Here is a 9,019-nt window from a genome sequence, read left to right as displayed (position 1 = left end):
ATTGTTTAGGAAGACTCAGGTACATCTAGCGTGTCTTCCGAGCGAGCGTTCGAAAACAGCGGTAATCATTGCGACAAAAGGCTCAGCGCCAGAGGCCGAATAATACTTCGTTTATTAGAGCACGCCTCGGAACATGGACACAAATGTTTGCAGGAACTTGGCAGGAAAGCAACGGAGGCAGGGAATTTTCTGTGTTAGTGTTACGTAAATTCGTGAACGCAACTGCAGACCAACAATGCATCGTCTGTCCTCGCTTTTAGTCTGCCATGCACCTCTGGAGCATATCACGTAACTTTTCCATGCTTGGCAGCATAGACAAATGTCCGCAAAATTATAATTTCTTTTAATGAGTCGACAAGGGAATTTATTCACCCGTAGGCACGCTTACAACAGGGGTATGAACGTAACGTACAATGTAAGGTATAGCACATGTAATACATCATACTTGATGTAAACAAAACAGACCAGCAAATGAAATAATAAATAGTGTCTGCTTGACACTGGCTTTGCCACACACAACAACGACAACATACATTATATTAATGAATGTGCTTGAGTCCGCCGTTTGACGTTACGGCTGTAAAAAACGTGCAAGCCTTTCAATGCATATACCGTAGGTCTGAAAGACCTCAGTACATATTCTGGTGAGCGCAGAGATATTATGCAATATATTTTGCCGCATTTCTTTCCGAAGCAAGATAGCTTGCATATGGTGATCGAATTTCGTAGGTGGCATATATCCTTTAGCCCATTGGCTTTGATTTTCAGTGGAACTCCGATAGGTGCCGGATTATAATGTTTCCCATAAGAAAGTTGCTATATATGGAGAGATAACTCTAGCGCAGAGATCATTCTGCTAACACGCGAATCACGGTTGTCACAGACATTCGTCTAAACTTCATACCTGTGGCTTGAAACGCTACTTGTGCCATTCTTTATTATATGCCTTATTAAAGCGAAGCTCCCTCCTGCACTTTGGTGTCCGTTTCTTCCAACCGCTATCAGCTTTGCGGGCGCACGCTGACGTCAAAACGACGCACTTCCACGGCTCCTTGAAATCCTGTCACAAGTTATAGGGGGTGTTTTCTTTTTTTTAGGCCATAGGGAATTGTAGAGCGCAGCTCCTAGGCACCCATTTCTGCGTTGAGCGTCAGCCTAGGTGTCGGCCTCGGCATCGACGTAAGCGACAGAACGAACGAGCGGAGGAGAAAAGACGCCATAGCGAAGCGAGCGCGAGGAGAAAAGCGAAGGAGGAGGGTACAGCGGAAGCATGATGAGGAAAGCGGAGTACGATAGTATGGCGAGAGCGTGAAAAGGAAAGCGCAGTGGCGCTACGAGATGGCGCCACTGTAGCGCGCAACGTCACCCGGTCACTGATGACGTCATTACTAAGGCATGCGGCGAGCGAGCCCATGGATACTATATATATGGGAACAAAGCACTGGCGAGCGCTTCGGTCCCTCTGCGCATGCGCTACTTCGCCTGCGCCGTTGCCGCTAGAGAATGCGCTCCGCGTGAGCCATGCGTTCCTGCGTTCACGCTTTCTTTCTGAACAATCAGGGACGCAAGTGGCGTAATTGAAAACACCCAAAGAGCTGCGCTCAAATTTCGCATTGGGGAGTATCGTAATCGTCAGGGAAATTTTAAAAATCACCTATGGCAGACAGCTCAACTGCAGTTCTTGAGCTGGATTACTCGAAGCGGCAGACGTTTCTCGCACACGAAATTGAAATGCGTAATCGACTAATGAACAAAATTTGACTATTTTGCGCTATAAAAAGTTTGGAGGACGCTTAAGCTTCGCCTTTAAGAGTTGAACGCATCTGCTCTCACCCTCACGCGTTGAGGTGAGGGTGAGTTGAGGATCGCGTTCGGGAAGATTTGTAAGGGTGAGATGAGATAGGGTGGATATTGTGAGGCGAGGGCTAGGGAAGGTGCAGTGATGATGTGAAAAACTAGGAAAAGGCCATTCATATTGTTGAAGTACAGAAAAGTCACTCGTATCACATGCACGGTGGGTTTAAAATCTAAAGTTTTGAAGTGCGCTAGCAGGAAGTCTCCCTAGCGCAGATGTACGTCGAAGCCCCCATTTAGCAGGCTAAAGTAATAAATGGCTAAACCAAAACACAAAACCTAAATAAACCCAATGAGACACACACACACACACAAAGGGAAATTCGCTACGGGGATGGCAATATGATACTGGATACATTACAGGAGGGATAAAAATAAAAATGAAGCACGATATTGCGCCGGAACTTCGATTTCCCCCTCCCCTTCACTAACGCGTGCCTTTAATTTTACCCGCGTTCATTCGACGTCTCGAACCGAGACGTCGAATGAACGTTTGCATTATGCTACTGAGTACGGCGCCGATTAGCATACTGCGAAGATGGGGTAAGGCGTGCAGACGCGGATACAAGTGAAGAGAAGTGGACAACACGAACTCCGACTATCAACTGTAGGAAGCACTGAGGCGAAAAAAGAAAGAAGACAAAACTCATCTGCGCATGCTCTGGAAAGGTAGCACCACTGGTCAATCGGGTACACGTGCCGGTCTACGTGATAGATAACTGTTAAGGCTTCTAATCTCTTCCTTAAGTAAGGTAATCGAAAGCTGACTCACGCGCGCACTTCTGCCAGTATTGATAAGCCATGCCTCGACCATAAGACGCGTATCTTCCTTCCTATGTCTGTACAACAGCGCGCATTCATCTATCTTAGGCGTCCGGTTACAATCTTGGCACTCTTGGCAATGTAAGGAAAGATTAGACGGTGATCCACCGGTTAACGACTTATGTTCCATTAGCTTCTAGTTGATACATTGACCCGTTTGCCCCACGTAGAAATGGCCACAGCTAAAGGGAAGTAGTATACCGCACCCATGCCAAAGTCAGTGAAACTGCTGTTCTTGATGTTCTTTTCTTGCCTTTCACCTGCTCCTTCTTTCTCTGCACGGCAGTGCATATCTTACCTAGCTTATTGGGAGCAGTGAAAACGACATTAACAGCACATCTACATGCAACTTTTTTAAGCCTCTGAGGTCTGAATGAGAGTACGGAATAGCCACCACTCTTTTCTTGCTATTACTGCTTTCTGTAATCACGTCCATCCCCCTGAAAATTGACGTGTTTATAGCGCCCTCTTTCAATGCGTACTCTCAATACGTGCATCCTACCTTTCCGAAACCTTAGCATGCTTGTCGCAAAGCTCAAAGGTTTCTAACAAGACGGGTCTCCACGTTTATGGAAACCCCAAAAATCTGCACAATACTTGAAAACTTTCATGCAGGCATGTGCCCTTAAGCGGAACATATTGGTGAAAGAACATGGAAGACGCGCAAATGGAATCCTCGTATTCACCCGTTTTCAGCTGCCAAGGAACATCTTTTGAGCAAGGCTTGGTCATGTCGCCCGAAGCTTCAGAAAAATAAGTTTATAGGCGGACCCCCCTCACTGCGGGAGTCAGTATACAGATGCGAAACTCTACATGTACTGACGTTATGTGATGTTACTATAATATGGGCGCTATGATCAGTTATTTAGGTGCCATGTTTAGGTTATGTAAATTATGTGCTGATGTCAAACATGTAATGGCGTTGCTTGTGTGGGAACAATAAACGCAAGTGAACTGCTGGAAAGAAGTTAACGATCGTCACTGCTTCAAGTACCAGCATATCAGTTCTCGTCTCGGAGCCATAGCGTCTACCTCAGTGTAAACACTATGTTACTTGCATCATGTAGCTGCCAGGCTTACGTTACGTAGATGTTGTTTAAATGTGATGCATGTATGACGTTGCTTCTGCAGAATCAGTATACAAGAATGAATTGCCTAAGTGAATTTAACGATCACCACGGCTTCACATTCGCGTTAGATTATAGAAGTCGTTGTCTGGGAGCCACAGTGTCTAACCCAATGTAGACACGATGTTAGGTTATATAGATGCCATTTATGTTCATATAGATTCTGTGTTGATATCATGCACCTGATGTCGTTTTCTGATATTGCGATAGCAATTATTCGGACACTCCAGGCACATTTGCACCGTCGGCGTCGTCGTGATGTTTCATATAAAGTTCAAGTGCGATAACATCGTGGCCGCGCTTGGTATATATGTTGTGTGTGCGAGTGAAAGCGTGCGAAGGTGAGATGATAATGGTGGCTTGATCTCACGCGCTCAAAGAAGGAAGGCGGGGAGGAAGCGCAGCGTCTGGCATAGCACGCAAGGCACCGGAAGGGGGGGGGGGGGGGGTTCTAATCTGGCGCGGCTGAGCGTGACCACGTGGACCCTATGTTGAAAGCGATCTGCCATGGGGACAGAGTCTCGGATCGCTTGAGGTCTGATCGCTATGTGTGTACTGTGCTCTCGCCGCTTAGTTCACGTTGAAGCAAGAGGCAGCAGGAAGGCATCTTCGCTCGCTGCTGCAGCCGTGCGACAATGAGAGGCGCAACGATAAGAGACATGGAGGGGACGGTGTAGATGAGAGACCAAATGGGGATAGCCGATATTATAGTTGACATAAAGAGAGGAACAAATAAATGGAGCTGGGCAGGCCATGCAATGCGCAGGACAAGTGACCGGTGGACCACTAGAGTGAATGGTTGCCAAGTGACGGTAAGCGCAGTCGAGGATGATACAAGAATAGGTAGGGTGATCAAATTAGCAAATTTGCAGGCGCAAGTTGAAATCAGCTAGATCGCTGATAGAAATATTCGACCTGAGTGGACATAAATTATACTGATGATGATGTTGATGATGATCATGCAACGTATTAACAGAGATTTCTTACAAAAAACGACGTGCGTCGAGGGCAATTCATTTATCAACACTCATTTATCAAATCAGTCATTGCAGCCTCACTTTCTAGCCGCAGTGGAGCTGTAAGTGCAACATGTAAACCGCAAACGCGAAATCCAATACTAAAGTTCCTTGGTCCTGCTCTTCCCAAAACCGCTCAGTGCGAATTTCTTTGGGGCCCAAACCAAAACGTGCACTGCAAATACGCTCTTATTAAATTTTTTTTTTTTTTTTTTTTGGCAACAGCAAGGGACTGGAATGGCCTTCCTGCCCACGCCGGGCGTCATTTTTAAGGCTGTTCTCGGGTCACCGATAGTTTTCTTTGTCTAGAAGTGTAATACTGCAGTGAACCGAAACAGATACAGGCATCGGAGCCGAGTTGCCCACCGCCTATCTCGCCCGTGAGCGAAATAAGTATATTTGAACACTGAATGGCGCGCGCGCGCGCCTTCGACTCCTGCCAGGCGCCTCGCGCCGGTCGGTTGCCATATGGACCGTGTTTGTTCGGCCAGGTGAACAAACAGCTTTCCGCTTACTGTCCTCTTTTTTCTTTTTTTTTTCACTGTTTCCTCTTCTGCATTGACTTTCACCACGAAAGCGCGAAAGCGCAGCACTGCTTCTTTCTTTCTTTCTTTCTTTCTTTCTTTCTTTCTTTCTTTCTTAGCAGCACTTCTGGTGAGGGCAAAAGCAGCTCTATGCCATGGCTGAGGGAGGGTCAGGGGAAGAAGGGGGAAAGAGGGGAGATAAAATGGCGGCTATCTCTCTCATTTATCGCTGCTTCGACGCGGGACGGAGTCGCGGGGGGGGGGGGGAGAGGGGGGTGGCGTAGAGACGGCGATTGATAAAAACAGAAACTCTCCCGTCAGGTTCTAATCTCCGCTGCCGAGGCCCGCTTCGAGTCCTCGGTCAACAGTTCCTCCATTCTCCGATAAACGCGCCATCTTGCCGGTGAGAGGCTGGGGGGAAGGGTGATGGTGAGTGGTGGGGGGTGACCGAAGTATAATGCACAGGAGCGATGCACGCGGCACAGCCACTCGAACCGACGTTATAGGGCGCCACCGGTCAGGCTGCCACCAGCATAAAGAAAAAACAAAAACGAGACGGAAGTGAAAAGAAAGAAAATGAAAGGCAGGAGGCGATGAGTATACTGCGTTGTTGTTCCGCCTTGCCAAAGTTCATTTCCTGCCCGCATGCCGGAAGTGGAACGTGTGACGTGATGCACGCTACGCCATCCGGGTGGTCAAAGTAATTGCTGTGAAACGGGGCCGAAACCAACAGGCTACCTCAGGAAACCTCAAGGAGCTCCACAAGAATTTTCTCGGTCGCATATTTCCGGCGCTGGGAGCAGAGTAGATATTCTGGTAAACAGTACTTTTATAACAGCTATGCTCATTTCATGGCATTATATCTGCCAATCCTTGCCTAAAGAAATACACGAAGCAGGATTCTACACGATTGCCACAGACTCTCGGCACACAGGCTCAAGAACCCTCACGACACTCTTCAGAAGAAGAAAAAAAAATCCGAGTACACTTAAACACTTATGAGTTAATGCGAAATCATTAATATACAATTCAACGCCACTGAGCGGTCCTTCAAGTTATGAACTCCTCGCGGGCAAACGAGCCCGTTGAGACGCTTGGTGAATTTTGACTTGGCCTCACCGAGGCGCAGTTGAAACGCAGGCGAGAGTGGTGATAGTAGTAGTAACAACTTTATTTGTGCTTCTTGAAGGCTAGTGCTTACGCGAGCGAGGAACTGGCGGACAACACAGGCTTCCGAGAGCTAGAGTGAGGGTGACGTGGCGTCGCGGCAATGCCCTCTCCCCTCACCCAATACCGGGGCAGTCGGTGCACCCTTTCGCCTTCTCTGCTCCGTCGAGGCCCGAGCCAGCGAGCGCGAGCAGGCGTCACGAAGCGCGTTCGTGGTGCTTGCTGGTGGTGACAACTTTATTGAAGATCTGGCAGATTCGTGGCCTGGGCCTAGGCCGCCCCCGAGGAGGTCCGGAGATCCTGTCTCCTCGCCGCCTCACGGACTTGCTGGTGTTACGTTTCGCCTACAACGCGCGGTAATGCCGGCGCGGATGCAACGGACGCCGGGGCTTTGTTCAAAACGGCGGACATTTTGGCCTGTTCGACGCCGCCGCAACGCCTACCCGCCAAGCGTGTCCAGGCGTGTTTCAGTGCCACGTGTCTTCGTGTGTGCGTGTGTGTGTGTGTGCCCTCGCTTGTCAAAGCGCGGCAGCCGGGGAGCGGAGTTCCCCGAATGAGGAGCCTGGACGTCTCTCGGCTCAACTGTTCACGCCGTCGTGTGGGTGAAGGTTGGCGATGCGTCACTACACTCGGTTCAGCAGGTCTCTCGGCCCGACAGTTCGCGCCGTCGTGGGCTCCTGCTGCGCCGTCCCGTGACCTTCATCCCGTGACCTTCCCTCCTTCCCTTTTGGACCGCAACGCCGGGAGTATAAGAGCAGCTGCCCCCGGACGCCAAGAGAGAGGCTCCGATTTTTACTGTTGAGTTACGTGCTCTCCCGTCTCTCCACTTCGGTCGACCTGACCGGCCGCTCTTTTGCTATGTTAGAATAAACAAGTTGTTTTGTTACCAGTCTTCTCATGCTTTGCCGGGACCTTCGGATGCTTCCAGTGCCCCAGGCCGCCAGGCCAACGCTACCCTTGGGGCTTGCGACCCATTGGCAATAACGGGCGTCAGCACCGAGACCCCATCAACTCGTGCCAGCGGTACGATTACAACATCTGGTTGCCAGCGGTGAGATCGCGACAACGGAGGCCAGCAGCGAAGAGATGCGGTTGACTGTATGCTGAGCAGCACAACGACCATCCGGGAGCAGCGCAACGAGCCCTGTGTGATGACTGGTTGCCTGCAGCGGAACGACTGCGCTGAATTCTTGGCTGCGAGGTTTGGTGAGTGCGGGACTTGCTTCTTCTGAGTTTTGCCAGGCTTTTGTTAGTGTTAGAAACAGAGCTGGTAATTGTGGTTGTCGTTGCTGCCGGGTTAGTTTGCGGCAAGACAATAGTAGGCAGTAGAGAAAGCAGCATTCAGAGCAGCCATGGATTTGAAGTCGTTGCGCAAACCGAAATTGCTGGAGCTTGCGAGAGAGTTGGGTCTGGATGTCTCAGACAAACTCAGAAAACCAGAACTGCTAAGGGCTATTCTTGAGTTAGAAGCTGAGGATGACGAGCTGTCGGAATGCCTTGAGACCATTGAAGAGAGGGAGACGGCAAAAAGACAGGAGCGTGAACTTAAAGAACAGAAAGAGAAAGATGAGCGTGAACGAAAAGAACAGAAAGAGAAAGATGAGCGCGAACGTAAAGAACAGATAGAACGAGAGCAACAAGAGAAAGAAAGAGAGCGCGACCGTCAACACGCTTTGGAAATGAAGCGTCTCGAGGTAGAGATGGAACGTGCTCGTAATGGAAGTCAGGCACACGGTGCAGGAGAACGAGTATTGTTCAAAATGACTGACCTGATGCGGCCGTTTAAGCTTGGAGAGGACATTGGTTTGTTCCTGGTTAACTTTGAGCGAACGTGCGAGAAGCAGGGGTTCTCTCGGGAAACGTGGCCACAGCGCTTGCTCACTTTGCTACCCGGCGAGGCGGCCGACGTAGTCGCTCGCTTGGAGAGAGAGGAGGCAGAGGATTTCGACAAAGTGAAATCGAGTCTGCTAAAAAAGTACAGGCTGTCAGCGGAGGCGTTCCGTCTGAAGTTTCGGGAAAATGAGAAAGGCAGAAGTGAGTCATATACAGAGTTTGCGTACAGGCTTATGTCAAACATGCAGGAGTGGCTCAAAGAAGAGAAAGCGTTTGGTGACCACGAGAAAGTTCTGCAGTGTTTCGGGCTAGAACAGTTTTATAGTCGGTTACCTGAGAACGTGCGGTACTGGGTCTTGGATAGGCCAGACGTTAGTACGGTGGCTAGAGCCGCTGAGTTAGCCGAGGAGTTTGTGACGCGTCGGGCTCGCGGAGCTAAGGACGGTCAAAAGGGTGAATTTGGCTCTAAGTTTGAGAGGCCGAAGTTCACACCCATGAGAGCAAAGGGGGACACACGTAGTGCGGATGCGAGTGAAAGCAGTCCGACCGAACGTAAGGAGACGGCGGCAACCGAAGCCGAACGCAGAAAGCGGTTCGAGATGAGGCAAGCGCGCGTTTGTTATACGTGCCAGAAGCCGGGTCACTTTTCGGCGCAGTGCCCAGAAACAAAACCAAA

The sequence above is a fragment of the Dermacentor andersoni genome, chromosome 7 (genome assembly GCF_023375885.2).
Source record: "Dermacentor andersoni chromosome 7, qqDerAnde1_hic_scaffold, whole genome shotgun sequence".
NCBI lineage: Eukaryota > Metazoa > Arthropoda > Arachnida > Ixodida > Ixodidae > Dermacentor > Dermacentor andersoni.
Note: the sequence above shows the minus strand (reverse complement) of the source record.